The following is a 20,418-nucleotide window of genomic DNA, read 5'->3' as shown; positions in this document are numbered from 1 at the left end:
TGATAAATTGTTAAAAATGTTATATATGCAAACTGTAATGTAATGTAATATCTATAATTAAACCATACTTATATAATATTAAATAAATGTATAATAATAATAATAATAATAATAATAATAATAATAATAATATTTGAATTATTATAATAATTTTAATAATTAGTAGTAGTAGTAGTAGTAGTAGTATTGCTACTATTACAATACAGTGAGGCTATAGTGTGGGGGAAAAATATATTGCAATTTCTAATAATAATAATATTAATAATAATAATATTAATTGCAAGATAATTTTTTTTAAAGAAAAAATATATATGGTGTATCTATGTGTATATATATATATATATATATATATATATATATATATATATATATATATATATATATATATATATATATATATACAGGTATAGCCATATTTCTTAAATACAACAAAATTAAGTGCAGTTTTCAAAAAAGCACACAGACTTCTCAAAATAATAATAAAAAAAGGTTAAAGAGCTTTAAATACTTTTTTCGGTATTTTTAAATAAAGCTAAAAGGTCGTGTTTGAGTTTTTGAACCATGACTTCACTCTCGCTTTCACATTAAAGCCGATTTGTGGGAGTTAATTAGTCATTTGTCATGTGACTCTGGAGACACAACCGTCTAATCCAGTGCTCAATAACCACACGCACACACACACACACACACACACACACACACACACACACAGAGAGAGAGAGAGAGAGAGAGAGAGAGAGAGAGAGAGAGAGAGAGAGAGAGAGAGAGAGAGAGAGAGAGAGAGAGAGAGAGCAAGCTCCCCTTGGACATGGATACCCCCAGGGCACACCACTGAGAAAAGTACACAAAGCTGTATTTGCTAAAGATGCCATCCTGTGTGTGTGTGTGTGTGTGTGTGTGTGTGTGTGTGTGTGTGTGTGTGTGTGTGTGTGTGTGTGTGTGTGTGTGTGTGTGTGTGTGTGTGTGTGTGTGTGTAGAGGCAGGACAGGATGGAGTGTGCTTTAATTAAATGCCACTTTGATTTAAATTCAAATATGATTTAAATTTACATAATATTTCCATATTCAAATAAAAAATGCCATATCAGCGTCTCTTTGTGTCCTTGAACCAGATTGGTGATATGTACCAATTTCTTTACACCGACTTACAGAGTAAAATTTGTTTGCTAACTAGCAGTTGTGCTAATTAGCTGTGTAGCGGACCCAACTTGATATTTGTCAACAATTCATTTTGATCTAATTAAAGAATAATTTGATCTAACTAGAAGTTACCTTCAATAACCGAATAAACTCTGACAAGAGGTTCTGATTCAACTCTACTGCAGGAAGTAAATCAATAACATGATTTTGGTTTGCAGAATTTTTCAGTAAATGTGAACTATTAATCTGAGTTAAAGGGTAGAGATACAGGAATGCCAGTGGAAAATAAACCCAAGACATGTATAATGTTTTAAAAACTAGATATTTTCATACAGTGCCTATCAAAAGTTTGAAACACCTATTCTTTTTATGATTTTGCATGATTATTCGTGTTCCTTTTGTTTTTTTTTTATGCAACACAGTAAATAAATTAATGGCATGAAGATTTACTTTAAACAAAGAATTATATAAATGTACATATGGTGAACTTTCAGATGAAATACTTGCCAAAGTTTTTTTCGCTCGCTAGAGATTTCTTTATGATCTTGTAATCCAGTACATCCCAGAGCAGGTAAATAGGATTTAAGTGACTGGGCAGGCCATTCCTTGATAGATATCACTCCAGCCAACTGTTTGCTCTCTATGCTTACAGAACTTAAACGTAGGCTTCAAGTCATTGTCTTTTTATATGGTGAAGTCAGTTCAATGAGCCACAGTCCAGATGTAACTGCATGGTGTTGAAGTATGAAATTGAAGTCACGTTATTTCAGTTTTCCTTCCACCTGGAATAAGTCTCCAACCTTCCCTGCTCCAAAGCAAGCCCCCAAACAATAAGCTTCCACCTCTATTTTAGATTGCCATTTTGGAAGTCTGCTAACACCTTCTTTAGTGTTCTCCATCTTACAAAAGTTCTCCGTTCACATTCTTCCAGTCATTCACTTTCCAATTTTAAATACTGCTTGTTGCAAAGAAAAAAAAGGAACATACGTGTATCTCAAAAGTGATAAAAGACTAGGTGTTTTCAAACGTTAAAAAGGCTCAGTATAGGCATGCATCTAACCACACACAGCACATATATTTAAAAAAAATCATTTGCTATAGTTGTAAAACATTCTGCCTCACACATCGCACATGCTTGATTTGACGCACACTCTGATTTAGACTCCACTTGAGGAAATGACTAATATTTGTCAAAGCGAAGAGAGTCTATAGAGAGGGACATGTCCTGAAACAACTGGAACATTCTGTCATATTTTATCCCAAGAAAAAATGATCTAATATTTTGTCAAAACAAAAATGTATAACATTTATATACAATTGGTTGAAGTCTTTTGCCCTCCAAAAAAAAAGATGGATAGAATTCCACCAAGAGCTAGAGTGCTCCAAACATTGTTCGGGGTTAGATTTCTAGGATAAAGAGCTTGTTAAACATTTCTGCTTCAACTTGTGAAACAATTAAGATAAATCCTGTGATACTGGTGGATTCAAACACGCCAAATAAGTTTTAACACAACAGGAAACTGATGCCTGAAGTAAAAAGATTAAGCGCTTACACTCTTGCCAACGCAGCTTCGTTGCTCGCGATGGAAACTTTTCAGTGCTGAACAATACCTAATTACACACTGAGATAAACACATCAAATCCCTATTTCAATTGTTTCAGACACAGATTGGAGCGAAATTAGAATTAAATTGCTCCTTTATGCGACTTTATGCCGCCTTCAAACGTGACTCACTGCCACAATGACAGGACTGGATAATTTTGTAAATACACAATGGCTCTTTGTCTCTTTTGATGCTTTCGTCTTTTAAAAATCAGTTTTTATTAAAATAAAAAAATGCATTATTAATCAGCACCAGCCTACGTCTGTATCTCACGAAAGAAACCTCCGAATGTCATAAAAAGTGCAATTTGCCTTGTTACAGAATGACTGCATAAATACCACGTGTCAGCGTGGTGTTTGAAGATGCACCACATGATATCTTTGTCATTAAACAGGGCCGAGTTGCGCTTAAAGACAACCCGCATGCCGTGCTGTCAAAACAGCTCTCACTCCGGCTAAAGGCAGCTCGAATGAAGGCTGTAATTTAGCGAGAAATTAATTATCTTGATTAATCAAACTTCTGCAAAAGTGCAGAGCAGAGACAAGAGAGAGAAAAGTGAGGCGCTGATCAGGCACTGAAACAGGGAGCAAGAGAATCCCAGCAAAATGAAACTCAACGTTTCAAACAAAGTTTTGGACCGACGCACGGATCAGATTAGCAGCGTTAATCAGTGTGGGGAAATCTGAGGAATTTCATGAAGGCACCAATTCTAGATTGCGTTATTGACTTGCTTTTCCTCCGTAAGGTTTTGTGTGGAAGAATAAATCACTGCACTCAGTAAAGAATTCTGATTCATCAGGCGATGCTGATTCAACTTTTTCTCTTCCCCAAAACAAGGCAGAGTTCCACAAGGATCGATCTTAGGATTCTCCTTGTTTTTATTTCCCATTGAGAACATGATAGGGTTGAATTTCTAACAAACAGAGGAACAGTGGAGGACAAATTATATAAACCATGTGAGTTCAAGTAGAGATATACTAGGAAAACATTTACTCCAGTAAAAATAAAAGAGCTCACTTTAAACTTCCAATTGAGTACAAAGGTTTTGTTACTACTTAAGTATCCAAAGTACTATGACATTATAGCTATAATGTCTTATTATCATTTTTGTCACAAGACCCTTGCTTATTGTAAAAAGACTTTAATGTTACTATTAGCACAACAATCTATTAATAGAATGATATTAATGCGTCAAACACTAATTGATATCTATTGTCTTCTTTTCTGTCAGAATTTTCTTCCATCATTTATTACTCTTAAAATATTCTGCCTGCTGTTGAACTGATGCTGAACTGTATGTACCAAGCGGCAATCATAACAAGTTCAAAACAAAGCACGCGTTCTACCGATTGGTGGCTTGCTGCGTGCTTGACCAGTTACTTTTTTATCCACTCATAAATAAAAAGGAACGACTGATTTCCCAAAATGTAAAAAGTAAAAGTAAGATATTTGACTTTGAAATGTAGTGAAGTTAAAATAAATATCTCCCCAAATGGAAATACTTTATTACAGTACAAATACACAAATAAGCTACTTAAGTACAGTAACGAATTGCACTTATTTCATTACTGTCCATCACTGTAGAGAACACTGTACTGTAATGTTTAGCAGCCAGGACATTTGAAAATTATACAAGTTAGAAACTTGTTACAGCTGAAGCCAGACATTTCATGCAAACATATCACTGTAAATGATAACAATAATTTTATAGTTGCAAGACTCAATAATATTATCATGTTATCAAACACATTTGCAATCAAACAGCATGCAGTTAGTTTTCATATGCACATTATTGATAAAGTGAATAATCTTTTATTAACATTAACATTTATAGAGTAAGAACTAGCTCAGATTACCAAATCAGACTAGATTTATATGATTTATATGTGTTACACTTTACCAAAAAACTGTGGAAAACAAAAGACCAGTGGGTGGAACTGGATTTGCTCTAACATCTAACACAAGCAAAACCCTTTCTAATATTTAACTGACAAGATGCTGTACAACACACATAACAACACATATATCCAACCTGATTCCTTCCAGATAGGAGAAGCTGAATCAGCTTTGACTCCAACTGTGGACTTTGGGTTCTGCAGTTAGGTGAATTGTTACAAATATTAAAGAGTTAAATCAGTTTGCAATTTATATTATTCTGTTTTTGCATATTTTATACTCTACTTTTTTGTTAATTAAACCTTTATTTCTTGTCTCTTGGACATGTGTCCATGTCCATTCCTCTGTTTCATGGCTTGATCAGAGCCAGTCGTTCTCGAAGGGCCCCTCAATAGCGTTGATGTAATGAAACACGACTCAAACTCGCATTTAATTAACCAAACGGACAGAAGAATAACGAGCGAGAGAACAGAATGAAAGAGAGAGAAAGAGAGAGAGAGAGAGAGAGAGAGAGAGAGAGAGAGGGAGAGAGAAAGAAGAAAGCTATTGAAAAGGCCAGCACATGTGCCACCAACACCAACACGTGTCTCCCTCTGTTTTTCCCATCACAACGCTGAGATAAAGGGAACAATCGGAGATGCCAATATTTTTTCAGTGACTTGGGGAAACCAGAGATAGCATCAGTAAACTTGCAGTGAAAGGGAGGGGTTTTAAGGGGGAGTTTGTTAACATTTAGGGCAAAAAGCTGAGAGATCTATCATGTTATGCAAACAGCAGGAGCTTCTTGGCTTTTGCTGACGATGTTAATTTATGCTAATTCGCTCTGTACAGATGTCTGAGTGTATAAATCTTATGCTAATACTGTTTTTTTTACTTGCTAGACTGTTTTTGTTTTGTTTTGTTAGGCTTCTTACATTAGGTGTGCTACAGTAGGATTTTACGACAAGGTTATCAGACAGTGTTGTATCAATTACCTGGTGGGGGGCAACACAGAATGTTGAAACAAACCTATAAATTGACATTGATAGCATCAGATTGATATTGTTACGCTTTTATCCACATCAAGACAAATTTATATCAATTTTAGCCAATTACATAAAAACTAAAAACAGAAAAGTAGTTAGTTTAGCAAGTATTAATGCTTAGTCATGGTTAGCTATCCAAACCTGATAAACATTTTATTTTATTTTATTTTGAGTAATTAAAATCCATAGCTATGATCACTAGGACACTAGATGGTATTAGGTAAATAATTGATTACACTGTATATTTAAAACTAGAAGCCATTATTACCCATTATATTTTGCAAATTGCTGAGCAGATTTCTGAATTTTTGAAAATTGCTTTTAGATCAAGTTCTGCCCTTGTTGCTCCGGGTTATATAATATGGTTGCCCATTTCTAGTGTTAAATAAACTTAATCGATATGCTGTAGTTATGAATTAACATCCATTTGTTCAATGCTGATCAACAATGCCAAAGACTGGAAATAAAGATGACCTTGAAGAGCTTTGATTTGATTTTTCCCTAGCAAATATTCTAGATGTGATTTGAAACCGTGAGTTTCTGACCTTGTGCACATAACAACAGCTCTTGCTTTATAAATGTCTCCCTGAATGCACAGGTTCAGTATTGCCACTTGCATTTCCAAAAAAAGAATTCCCCGACCTGCTTATATTGTCATTTCCCCCGTAAGTTTTGCCCTCATCAGAAAGCTTACAAAGGCTCTGAAGAGAGAAATGTGGTCCAGAGATGCAAGGACTCAGCGGTGGCCGATGAGAAAAAGGCTTAATTAATTTGAAATGGCACTCCAGGAGAGTTTGGGCTTGAGTGAGAGCCCTGGAGTGGAAAGCCGTTGGAGTGTGTAGTGCCTGGAAACACTGCGCTAATCTACGGCCCAGCTCATTTGAGAGGCTTACATCAGCACACGGGAATGTCGAGGTGCATGGGGGGCAAGAAATTGGGGAGTGGAATATGTGGGCGGGGGTGTTGGGGGGGGGGGGGTTTACGGTGCTCATGTCCCACAAATGCACAATGACTAGAAAAGTGAAAATTGTAGCATGATTGATTTTGCTAACTTTCCAAAATATGATTTCAGTCATATTTCTCTAGCATATAGTTCTATATATGTGAAATATGCAAAAAAAAAAAAAGAATATAACGTTACAACAGGTTGTAGCATATTAAAATAATAAAATATATATTGTGAAAAACCTCATCTTCAACCATACCTGATATTAGCATTAACATTTAAATAAGTAAAAATGTTGCTGCACCACATGTACAATTATTTGCAAACTGTATATTAATACACTTGGGTACTTGACACTAATAAAGTACTGAAAAGCATATTTTATAGAAAAGTTTTATATAATTTATAAAAAAGCTTTCTATAATTTTGCTACAACATTTTTAACTTAGGTTTGATTTAGTTTATCTGGGATCATTTCAGGAATGTTTACAATACATTTGATTCAATTAGCATTCCCAATTAGATCAAATTTAACATTATGGAAGCATTAATGCTGATGTTTACAAACTATTCATGAAAACATGGACTTTTAATGTTTAATTGTCAAGATATCTGAGAGTGGTTACACAACGCATTGTACACATTTCTACATCATTCCCAGTTAGACCAAATCTAACAGGTAAGCCAATGTGTGAAACTGAACATGAAATGAAAACCTCCCAGAAATTGTAACATTAAGAAAACATTGTTTAAACCAAAATCATTTATTGGGTCACCAAGAACTTGGTAGTCTAAAGGGCTGTACAGAACTTGAGGGAATGAATCTAAATGATGACACAAGAGATTAAACAGCACCATTTATACTGTTAATTAAAAGTTTCAACATTTCAGCTCCAGCTTTCGATCTCTCAAAACATCTGTCAGAACAGAAAACGTTGCTTTCTGTCTCGGCGGAAGAGGCCTCCGTCTTTCCCCGAGTGCACAAACAGTCTTCTCCTTGTTGCCGGACCTTATCACATCGCTAGCCTACACAACATGGCCCCGATAAGGCCCTTCACAATTGCTGCCTTTATTTCCCCCTGCAATATGAGAGGAGTCCTTGCTTGTGTATGACTGACAGCGACATCCTTAACAATTCATACTCCATTCACACAATGCAACGGGGAAAATGTGGCCAATTTGTACGAAGTCGAAGAAATGATTTCCGGGAGAGTTGTAAGATCTGTTTAGTGATTGGATCTTCAAGATTCGAGTTTTGCTGTATTATGCATGTTTTTAGATTGATTCAATTCAATTCTATTCAATTATGTTTATATAGAACTATATAGTGGACAGTGTCACAAAGAAGCTTTGCAGAATTAGATATGATTATACATAAAATATATAGAGGGAATATACAGTATATGGAATATGGAATGCCGAAAAGAACCTATAAATGTATTCATTTGAGTGAGCCAAAAGTCACAGAGATGAGAAAAAACTCCCTGAGATGACCTTAGGATGAAACCTTCACAAGATCCAGATTCAAAATGGAACCAGCCAGTTTTCACCAATTATTAATAATTGATCATAAAACTACTACTGTGAACTATTGTGATTAGTGTGATTTAGTGACTTGGTCCTGTTAAAAGGGGTTGTTCTATTCTTACAGTATGTACAGTAGGTGTATTAATCAATAGTTAATTAATATTTAGTTAATGTATGGACTAGCCATGGTTATCTAAGGCTGTGTACAGTATGTAATGATGACACATTGATGGTACCCAGCTGAACCTCACTGGGGTGGGAAAGTTTTATAATGCATCATTCACTATGTCTTTAAAACTTATTCAAGGTCACTACACGAGAGTGCTGTTGAATTCTGGTTTGCTGATAAATGTTTTAAAACGGCAGCTCAGGCAGCTGCAACTACAACTGCAGCGATTTGATTGGTAAAGCGCTACATAAACGGATTATTAAACGGAGTTTTCTGTATGGAAGTGTCCATTTTTATTAACATTCATGGAAGGAGTCCCCAGTGCTAGGATTTAGGAACAGTCAGAGTAAAAGCTGTAACTTTCTTACATCTTCAGTACAGCGGATTTAACTTGATGCAGTTTTCCAATAAGTTTTGAACAGTTGGCAAATTGCTGTGGTATACGAGGAATAAAACACTTGGGGTCCTGCTGCTATTGGAGAGTAATGATTCAGATTATGAATTGATGGTGAAGAAATGGAGGTCAGTGCAGTTACTCCACGCACAGAGAATGTGTGTGTGTGTGTGTGTGTGTGTGTGTGTGTGTAAGGCAGGTTTCCTGGGGGCTTTGTTTCCAGGCCTTGATGTGTGACCAGCGTCCTGCCCACCCAAACCGCCCCAGCAGGGGGAAGGGCCTCGGCCCGGACCGAATCAAAAGCTCCCGGAGGAAAAAAACTTTGCTTTTCAGAGCTCTGATGTGTGGGAATGGAGAGAGGGGCCGAGCTGAAATCCGGTCTCCAGGCAACGACGGTCCGATATGCCACGGGAATATCATTAAAGCTTGGGGAACTAAAGCGCTTGGCCTGAATTAGCCAACCTCATCAGTAACGAGGTTTTCTTTCTTTTTACTTTAGAAAAAGAAGGACGGGACAGGAAAAAGTGCATGATTTTTTTCCTGTCCTGGTAGATACGTCATTTATTAATGATTATGTGATATACAGTGATTCGTTCGGAAAGGAGAAAAAATAAACAGTAAATGGAATTTATTCATAAATATTAAATAAAACTCCTATTACCACTTACACAAAAGCAAACAACTTAAACAAACTAAAACAAATGCAAAAGAAATGTGTGTGTGTATGTATGTGTATATATATATATATATATATATATATATATATATATATATATATATATATATATATATATATATATATATGTATTTTATTTATGTTTTCAACATGCCTAGTGTCTTTCTATCACCCACTACTCACCCAAGGTCACTTTACAGCAAAAACAAAACTTTTAAAAGTAGAAAAAAGATGAATATTATGTAGAGAAGGACTTGCATCATTTAATAGTTAATAATTTAATCAGATTGGTGCATAGGTTCAAGTGTCATGTTTTTTTCCCCTCTCTTTTAGCTGTAAACAGAGAAGAAACTGGAAGTAAATGAAGTAGAAAGAAGGCGCACAAGCACAAGCAGGTCGGTGGTGATTCTAGCAGCTGGCCCTCCATCACAAGATTAATAAGTTGCCGTTTCCAGGCCGACCAGAACCTAGTGGGAACTATCCAGCGCAGACGTGAATTGTGGGTAACGGCCTCAGCAGAAGCTGGCCCTGGTTTTACTGGCCCCTGTTTTTGTGTATGTGTGTGTGTGTGTGTGTGTGTGTGTGTGTGTGTGTGTGTGTGTGTGTGTGTGTGTGTGTGTGTGAGTGCGTGCGTGCGTGCGTGTGTGCGTGCGTGTCCTGTGTGCTTAAAGTGTAGAAAAACATCTGTGACTAGAATGATGTCACTGTGAAGAGCATCTAAAGCGTTCACAAGGAGAGTAAAAGAGCCGAGAAAGCATTTCTCATGTCTATGTTTTATTTTGTAATTATTGACTTATTTTACCAAAGTAAGATTTGAGATTATCTGCAAAATAAGACACCATGTCATAATTCTTAAAGTATTCAAATGTGAACAGGATGTGTATTGGACAAGAGGTCGTTTTGTTTTATATAATATTATTATAAAAATGGAACACACACACACACACACACACACACACACACACACACACACACACACACACACATATATATATATATATATATATATATATACATAAATATATATATACATATATATATATATATATATATATATATATATATATATATATATATATGTGTGCTAAACTCATGGAAGACTAAAAAAAACCTGCATGACCAGATTAAAGTGTGTATTTTTTATTTATTTATTTTTTAAAAGAAAAGTGCACATATCATTGTACGATTCAGAATTTATGCATTAGCATGCTGATCGTTATTCAACATTAGCGAACACCTTATATCAGTTAGTAAGCTCTTTATAAGGCTTATATTGTGCGTACGTATATGCCATAAATATGTTATTATGAACAGAAACAGTCCTAAACACAACCTCAATGTGTTTCCAACAAAACACGGGATTAAAATTGGACGTTGGCTCTATTTTTTTTCTTCTTTTTAACCTGACTATGCGGTGGCACTGCCCCCTAGTGCTGCTTTTTTTTCCCATGAGTCTCACTTTCCCAGCAGTCTGTTAGCTTTTGCAAAAGCATTAGACAATGTGAACAAGCTCTATTCTCCCCTCACACTCAATCAGCCCTTTTGTTCGGCACACTCCGCTGAGCAAACCTCGCTCGGGTATCATCAAAATGGCCACGCAAAATATTGAAACGTCTCATCAGTAGTTCTGGCGTGCTGTGGGTCACCTTATTTTTTCTCTCTCTCTTTTTTTTTACGTTTTTTTGTCTAGGCCTGAATGCTGCTTTGTCTGCGTATGTCTTAATGAACCCCATTGGGCTTTTGACATCTAAACTGGGCCTTTTGATGCAGGGGGTTTGATTCGGGTTTCACGGCATTGTAATGTAAGGGATACAGTAGGTGTAATGAAGCAAGGCCTTAAGCAGATAAGAAGTCGATATTATACGTAATCACCACTCTAATGCAACTTAAAAAAATAAATGAGGAGAAAAAATACCCAGGTGATTATTGCACAGCCATTGTGTTTGCTTGGCATACAGGGAAGACGGTGCACTTATTAGCCGTCATATTGGGGAAAAGGTGATAATTACATCAAATTGTACATGTCTAGGGTCTATTGAATCTGCCGATTTGAGATGCAAAATATAAGTCCCCGTTTTCCTAATTCCTGATTCTGAAGTTCAATTCAAAAGTGTGTAGGGGTGCAATAAGAATTAGTGCTAGCGTTACCATTACCATTATTAGCATCTCTTTCACAAGCAATAGGCTTGCTGATATTAAAAAGATATTAAAAGATGTAAGTATCATGAAACTTTTACAGTGCACAAAAATTAAGGAAACACTTTAAGCTTATCAATGTAAGAGAAACAAAAGCGGCTCATCGGGGAAGCCACTGTTAATAGCTGCTATAACATTAGCAGGAACAAGAATTTGTATTATGAACATATCCACAAATGGATAAAAAGTATAAGCCTGGATAAGTTTATAGTGAGAAATAATCAGATTATTTTTTCTTTATGTATGGACATAAAGTGTTTCATCATGCTGATATATTATAAAGTTTTGGCTTCCTCCATTGTGGCTGATGTCATCGTGTCGAATTTTGGTCCGTAGCTGAGTCCTTAGCTTTATCTGCCAATCAGTAAGACAAACCGAGCTCCCAGAAGAAAATTAGCGCATTTAGCTGTCAGCACCAAGCTCGCTTTTCAATCCAGCCAGGCACTGAGAGAACTTTTTTCTCCCCCTCCTTCCAGCCCTGCCCTTCCCTTGCCTTTCTTTCGCTGGAAACGTGATCTGCGCCAAGCTCAGAGATCAAGAAAAAAGGTGTAAACTGTGGATAAATGTGATCGACCATCCCCTCCTGCTTGTTCTCTAAATGGGAGAGTGCTAACAGTCTGAAAAGTTTGGCAAGGTCTCTGGATGTATATTAAAAAAAGACCCTGCACACCACGTGCACTTAAAAAAAAATATTATGATGAAAGTTACAATATCGACCTGTTTTTTCTTCTGTTCTCACACTTCTACAGCAGAGTTGGCATGTGAAATGGGATTTGATTGATACATTTGATGCTAAATATGAACTACAATTACTACAGTCATCATACAACAGTTACTGCAGGTAGGATTAGAATGATCAGGTTGATAGTGAGGTTAGGATCATTGTAGTTAACTAAAACTGGGGGTTAGTTGCTCTGGGTACTCAAAAGGGTTTTATTAATTGTCAGAATTACTAGAACTAGGATTAAATTAGATTAGCTGGAGTTAGAATTGTTAGGTTGTTATGGTTGTTCCAGTATATATATGGTTAGGTGGTTGGGATTTATAAGGTTGTATGGTTAGTATGTATACATTTTAATAGTGTATAAGTCTATATTGTTGGTATGGTTACTCTGTCTAGCAATATTATAGTTGTGGTGTTAGGGTATAAAATTGTAAGGCGTTTTGGTACTAGTGAGTATGATGTTAATATGGTTAGGGTCTATATAGTATTGATTATGATTATTATGTTAAGTGTTGTTTAATATTAGGATGTTTAACGTTGGTTTGGCTGCTTGTGGTGTCAAGGTGTATGGTGTTAGTGTGGTTGTGGTGTTAGGGGGTATAGTGTTAGTTTGGTTGTAACAGGGTATATAATTTTAGGATGGTTATGGTGTTAGAGTGTAGAGTTAGTATGGCTGTGTCTTTGGGGTGTTAATATGGTTGTGGTGTTAGTATGTGTAGAGTTGGTCTAGTTGTGGTGTTAGGGTGTATTTGTTATTATGATTATGGTGTTAGGGTTTATAGTGTTCGTATAGTTATGTTGTTAGAGTGTATAGTGTTAGTATGATTGTGGTGTTAGGGTCTCAGTATGGTTGTATGTTGTAATGATAGGTTGTATAGTGTTAGTTTGGTTGAGATGTTAGGGCGTCTAGTGTTATTGGTAATATGGTTTTGATATTAGTGGGTACATTGTTAGTATAATTGTAATGTAAGGCTGTATAGGGTTAATATAAATAAGGTGTTAGGGTGTATAATGTTTATATTATTTTGTTAGGGTGTATAGAATTTATATTGTTATGGTGTTACTGTGTATAGGGCTAGTATGGTTACAGAGTTATGGGGTGTATAGGCTTAGTATGAATAAAGTGTTAGGGTCTATAGTATTAGTATGGTTGTAATGTTGGTGATTATGGGGTTTGTATAGTTACAGTGTTGGGGTATATAGGGTTAGTATGGTTATGAAATTAGAATGTATAGGCATAGTATAGTTGGGGTGTTATAGTGTATATGTATATAGTATAAGTATAAGACCAGGCATGATTGGGTTAGTGTGTTTTAGGTAACAAAGTTAGTATAGACATATACAGTATCTCACAAAATCTTCTGAAAGGACAATATAATAGAAATTAAACTTGGATATATTTTAGAGTAGTCAATGTGAAGCTTGTATAGCAGTATAGATTTACTGTCCTAAATAATTCAACATACAGCCATTATTGTCAAAATAGCTGACAACAAAAGTGAGTACACCCTAAGTGATAAAAAGCTGTATGTTGCTTAACCATGCAAAGCCACATGTCCTTTTCATCATGTTCATGTTTTTGTCTGCTTGACAGGACCATATTGAAAGATACATGAATGACAGGAGGAGTCAGTCATGATCTTAGGAACCTTTACTGGACATAGTGCTGCATTTTACACACATCTTAACCCAGCCCATGCTAGGAACACACATAACACTGCACATCACTTCCCCAGGAGAAAATCTAGTAACACCCTCCCCTTCCCTTAAAGGAACTGCAATACTTAACCAATACTCTACACCCCTTTCCCCTAGTCCAAAAAATCTGAAAACCTTCTTGGGGACTGGCCCTTTCGTACAGGGTACCACCTAGGAGCATGGAATTCAGACATGCCTTCAGCTCTGCAAGCTCTGCAAGCTCTTTACAGGAATTTCGTCCTCTGTGGTAGGTGGCTGTAATTCAGGCCTGTCTGCCACTGTGGGTCCAGGAGAAGGACAGTGTAGCCACCTGGCTTGGACCTTGATTTGTCTCCTGAGGGTGCCACCCTGTCTAGCAGCTGATCAACATGCCTTCGGTGCAACTGCCCATCACCAGTCCTGACTTTGTATGACAAGGAGCCTGTGACAACAATGATCGTGTAACTGATCATGCACACCAAGTAATTTAGTCTAAACTCTCTTACAGTACCACTGCATTTTTATCACCTTCATGGTTGGGGTGCAAGCAATCCAGGGCAGTGGTCAGACGACTCTTCATTAACAGTGAGTCTAAGTGTGTTAATAACATGACAATGAAATTTAACTTATCAGAGATACCTCTAACCACTTGCTGTGTACATCAACCACTATCAGGAATATTTTGCCTTCGGAGGCATTTGAAGTGACATATGACAAGTTTTGCATGCCTTGACAGTTTCCTCTACATCTTTGTACATGCCTGGCCACCACACCTAACTCCTTGCTAGTCCCTCCATGTATACGATTAGAATGGCATAAGAGTCCAAGCAGGGGTTTGTGGTCCGTGAAAATTACAAAGTGGTGGCCTGCAAGATACTGGTGGAAATTCTGCAAATCTGACAAGAACAAAACTATCGTCAGTGCCTCCTTATCTATCTGGGCATAATACCGCTCAGCGGTGGTCATTGTTCTAAAAGCAAAACAAAAAGCCTCTCCTTGCCATCATGTTTCTTATCCTTTTGCAGCAACTTCTTTCCATTGCCATTTGGCAGACTGGTCAAGAAGGCGATGCAGGGGTTCCAAAACAGTAGCCTTGTGGGAGTAAAAACAGCTGTAAAAGTTAAGTAGCCCCAAGAATGCCTGAAACTCTGTTTTGTTCCATGGGGCCAGGGCATTTTGGATAGCTTCCACTTGTTCACAGGTTGGTTAGATGCCATCCTTATCCACATGAAACCACAAAAACTCCACTTGAGTTGCTGCAAAAATGCTTTTTTGTTTTTGTTGTCGCAACCCAGCTTCAGCAAAGCACTTTAGTACAGCTCGTTGCCATGTGTTGTGTTTCATGGTTTTGCCTGAAATTAGGATGACATCCAGATATGGCTAGACTTATCAGATTCCTGCTTGCAAGGTGTCCATAAATCTTTAAAATATTGAAAAAGCTGTTGAAACCCCGAATTGCAACCGTTGTTTCAAATCAAGCCTGGTGAAATCAACTCCTCCTGCTAGCTTTGAGAACAGTTCATGGGTTGGTTGGGTATGGGATACACATCAGGCTTAATAGCCATGTTCCTCGTTTAGTAGTAATCAGCGCAAACCAGCAGACTTGTGCCATGGCCCCCAATGACAAACAAGGGCAATGTGTTTTGCATTCCACACTGAGCACTGGAGCCCCTCAGGGATGTGTGCTCAGCCCACTGCTGTTCACTCTGCTGACTAACGACTGTGTAGCAATGCACAGCTCGAATCACATCATCAAGTTCGCAGATGACACGAGTATGGTGGGTCTCATCAGCAAGAACGACGAGTCAGCATACAGAGAGGAGGTGCAATGGTTAACAGCCTGGTGTGGAGCCAACAACCTGTCTCTGAACATTGACAAACTGTCAGTTCTTGGTGATTTCAACCTCCCATCCGACAAACTTCAGTCATCTTGCCTCTTGCCTTTTCTGAATACCTTCTCCTTAACATATAACAGCTACCCTCCAACACACAAGGGAGAAAATGTCCTGGACCTGGTTTTCACCCGCCCCACCCCAGCTACAGACATGACTGCCACTCCACTTCCAATCTCTGATCATCACCTGGTTTCTTTTTCAATCACTCTTCCTATTCAACCTAAAAATAATTTACATGTCTTTCTTATCCATCCTAACCTTCACTCCATCTCTCCCTCTTCTGTAGCTTCCTGTACTCTCATATCTTCCTGAATGTGACTCCTTTTCCTCTCTACCCTTGGATGTTGCTACTGACTCCTTCCTCTCATCTCTTTCCTCAACCATGGCCCTCTTTTGCCCCTTGACTACAAAACCCAAGAAAACTTCTTGTTCCACACCGTGGCTGTCAGAAATTTTGCGCAGCAATCGACGGGAACTCAGATCTACAGAGAGGAAGTGGAAGAAATCAATTCAATTCAATTCAATTTTATTTGTTTAGCGCTTTCAACAATGAACATTGTCTCAAAGCAAATTTACACAGATAATGTGGTGATTAAAAGTGAATATGTTCTTTATAAGTAAGGTTGTCCCTGATGAGCAAGCCGGGGGCGACTATGGCAAGGAAAAACTCCCCTAGATGGCATAAGGAAGAAACCTTGAGAGGAACCAGACTCAAGAGGGAACCCATTCTCATCTGGGTTGCACCAAATGTCCATTTGTAGCAGATATACAATGTTGCGGGGTACAGTGTTGATGATCAGAAGCAAACTGTATTTCTGAGTCAGTGTAGGAGACTGTTGACATTAACTACAGTCCAATCCATCCTCAAAGCGCCCGTTCTTACTCCGGAATTTCATGGAACCACCCAAGGCGTTGATGAGAACCCGTCCCAAGCTGCACAGAGTAGCCTCCAGTCAAAGAGAACACTATCCAGAGGCAGGCCTGGACGAAGTGGGAAGATCCACAGAGGGGAGAGGGGCAGAAACAGTGGTCTCTGGAGCCTCAGGAGCAAGTTTAACTTGACAGAGAGAGAGAGAGAGAGAGAGAGAGAGAGAGAGAAAGAGAGAGAGAAGAGGGTGACAGGAAGAGAAGGATATGGATTATTAAGTGTCCTTATTGTTGTATGAAAGTTAATGTCACTGTGCAGTTTGGACTCCGGCAAGACTCGCTAAGCACAGCATAACTAAAAGGAAGAACCAGACGGTCATACAGACATGAGGGACCTCTGGGATAAGAGACAACCCACCACACCACCATCAACAAACCTGAGTGAACGTGTGAATGTAAGGGACGACAGCATACAAATATCCCAGTTCACCAAACACTCTATATCCATGTTCTATATCTCAGATCTGAGCCTTTACCTAAGGAAAAAATCTACTGATCAAAGGCTTGACTGAATAAATATGTTTTCAACCTCGACTTGAACACTGAGACTGTGTCTGAGTCCCGAACACTGATTGGAAGGCTGTTCCATAACTGTGGGGCTTTATAAGAGAAAGATCTGCTCCCTGCTGTAGTCTTCATTATTTAAGGAACCAACAGCCAGCACCTTTTGATCTAAGTAGGCATGGAGGATCATACTGGTACAGAAGTTCACTCAGATATTGCAGTGCGAGACCGTTAAGTGCTTTATACGTCAGTAGTAGTATTTTACAATCAATGCGAGATTTGATTGGGAGCCAGTGTAGACTGATTAAAACAGTGTATTTATGCACTAATTTGTACACCCAGACAGTAAAGCATTACAGTAGTCTAATCTAGAAGTAACAAAAGCATGAACTAGTTTTTCTGCATCCTGTAACGACATCATATTTCGAATTTTAGCAATATTTCTAAGGTGAAAGAAGGCGATCCTGGTGATATTATTCACGTGAGCCTCAAAGGAAAGACTAGGGTCAATAATAACACCAAGGTCTTTGACAGCCGTACACGCTGAAACAACACCATCCAGAGATGCTACATAATCTGAAAGTTTGCTTCTAGCTGCATCCAGTCCTAGTAAAAGTACTTCTGTCTTATCTGAGTTGAGCAGAAGAAAGTTATCAAGCATCCACTGTCTAATGTCCTTTACACACTTCTCAACAATTTTAAGATGATCTCTCTCATCTGGCTTTGCTGAAATATACAGCTGTGTATCATCAGCATAGCAATGGAAGCGAATACCATGTTTATGAATAATTTCAATTAAAACTCGATGTAGACCTCGCATCTTACCGCGCACTCCTGACCAAATTTCCTTTGGATGCGACTTCTATTAAAACTGCCTTTTACAAGGAAAATCTCGAGGCCTCTGCACAAGGTCCTCATAAGCTACACAACATCTTCTCTTCACTACTCAACCACCCTGCCACACCTGCTCCATCCTCCCTGACTGCTAATGACTTTGCCTCCTTCTATGATTAAAAAGAAAATCTGCCAGACCTTCGCTTCCTCCCCTACACAACACAGCCAGCAATCCACTACGTCTCTGTCAAGCTTCTCAACCTTGAAAGAAGATGAAATACTGCAAGTCATCCAATCTTGCAATCCCATCACCTGTCCTCTGGATCCAATCCCTTCAACTATGCTTCAGACCATCACACAAGATCTCCTGCCCTTCATCTCCACAATCATCAAAGGGGTCATTAACATCTGGCTATGTACCAAGTACCTTTAAGCAAGCAAGGGTCATTCCCTTCTTGAAGAAACCTGCTCTGGATCCATCAGACATCAACAACTACAGACCAGTATCACTTCTCTCCCTTCTTTCTAAATCTCTGGAACGCACAGTTTTTAACCAACTGTCTGTCTATCTCTCACAGAACAACCTTCATGATCCAAACCAGTCTGGGTTCAAAGCGGCACATTCCACAGAGACGGCCCTTTTGGCTGTTTCTTGTTTCTGTTTTTGTTATCTGTAATATTCCTGGACCTTTCAGCAGCATTTGACACAGTTAACCACAAGACTCTCTTGTCAACCTTCAAGAGCCTCGGTATCCACGGAACAGCATGTGAATGGTTTGCTTCCTACCTGGAAGGTCGCTCCTACCAGGTAACATGGAGGGGATCCACATCTGCCCCATGCAGACTCACCACTGGTGTCCCACAAGGCTCAGTACTTGGTCCCCTCCTTTTCTCCCTCTATACCCACTCCATTGGTGAAGTCATATCCTCACATGGGTTTTCTTACCACTGCTATGCAGATGACACTCAACTAATCTTTTTTTCCCTACATCAGATACCACAGCTTCAGCTCGGATCTCGGCATGCTTGACAGACATATCTTCGTGGATGAGTGCTCACCAACTTAAACTCAACCCCAGCAATACAGCAATACAGACTCGTAACCAAGTCGCTAATGTGGCTCGCTGCTGTCGATTTCTTCTCTACGACATCCTTCGTAGAGAAGAAATCGACAGCAGCGAGCCACATTAGCAACTTGTGGGAGAAAGGACAGTTCATTGTCCATAGTTACCCCAAGGTTACGAGCAGTGGCTGAAGGGGAGAGCAGAGAGTCATGAAGTGTTATTTGGAGATCACCTGGGATGAACAGCATTTCTGTCCACACAGGCAGCACAGGTGCTTGTTCAATCTCTTGTCATTTCAAGACTTGACTACTGCAACTCTCTGCTGGCAGGTCTTCTCCTGAACGCTATTTGTCCAATGCAAATGATCCAAAATGCAGCTGCACGACTTGTGTTCAATCTGCCCAAGTTCTCCCACACCACCCCACTGCTGCGCTCCCTTCACTGGCTTTCAGTAGCTGCACGTATCAGATTCAAAACACTGATGCTTGCCTACAAGGCCAAAAATAGACCAGTACCATCTTACCTCAGAGACCTAATCACATCTCGCGCTGCACCAAGCTGTCTGAGATCCTCCAGCACTGCTCGACTGGTACCACCATCTCTCAGAATGAGAGGCAAGTATATTTCAAGGCTCTTCTCTGTTCTGGCACCGAGGTGGTGGAATGAACTTCCCCTAGATGTCCATACAGCGGAGTCCCTGACTATATTTAAGCGACGATTGAAGACCTACCTCTTCCTGAAACACTTAAATTAGCACTTTCCAAGTTTGCTTTGTAGAATTCAAGAGTTATATTTATATTAAGTTTGTAAACTTGCGTACCATGATTCAGTACCACTCACACTAAATCATTAGCACAAAGTGTTCACATTTTGCACATCTTCCTGGATTGCTGCTATTTGCTCTTTTCCACAATATTCTGTTTACATTTTTGCTACTGTTCACTTCATCTCGTTACGACAGGTTTACTGGCGGAGCTATTTTTTGTTTTGTGTAATGTCTCGCATTGTCTTGTGTTGAGCAACACTTTTTGCATCATCATCGATGTCATTTACATGGAAAAACATTCCAGTCTTTCTACGTATTCTTCAAAAGACTAAGTTTAGCATTCATCAAACTCTTTGATACAACCGAGCATGGTCATGTTTACAGCCAGTCGTATATTGTTCACTTTTATATCGTTCACTCAGAAGGAGTCAGTCGTGATCTTAGAAACCTTCACT

At 38.5% G+C, this 20,418-nt stretch overlaps 1 long non-coding RNA gene across 1 annotated transcript in view; it reads left to right on the top strand.

The window, feature by feature from the left end:
* Positions 1–20,418, top strand: part of LOC310736125 — a 261,350-nt gene that overhangs the window by 96,163 nt on the left and 144,769 nt on the right. The gene's annotated exons all lie outside the window — the stretch shown is intronic.

This window comes from Silurus aristotelis, assembly GCF_946808225.1.
Source record: "Silurus aristotelis genome assembly, chromosome: 13".
Lineage (NCBI taxonomy): Eukaryota > Metazoa > Chordata > Actinopteri > Siluriformes > Siluridae > Silurus > Silurus aristotelis.
This window is presented reverse-complemented; position numbering and strand designations above follow the sequence as displayed.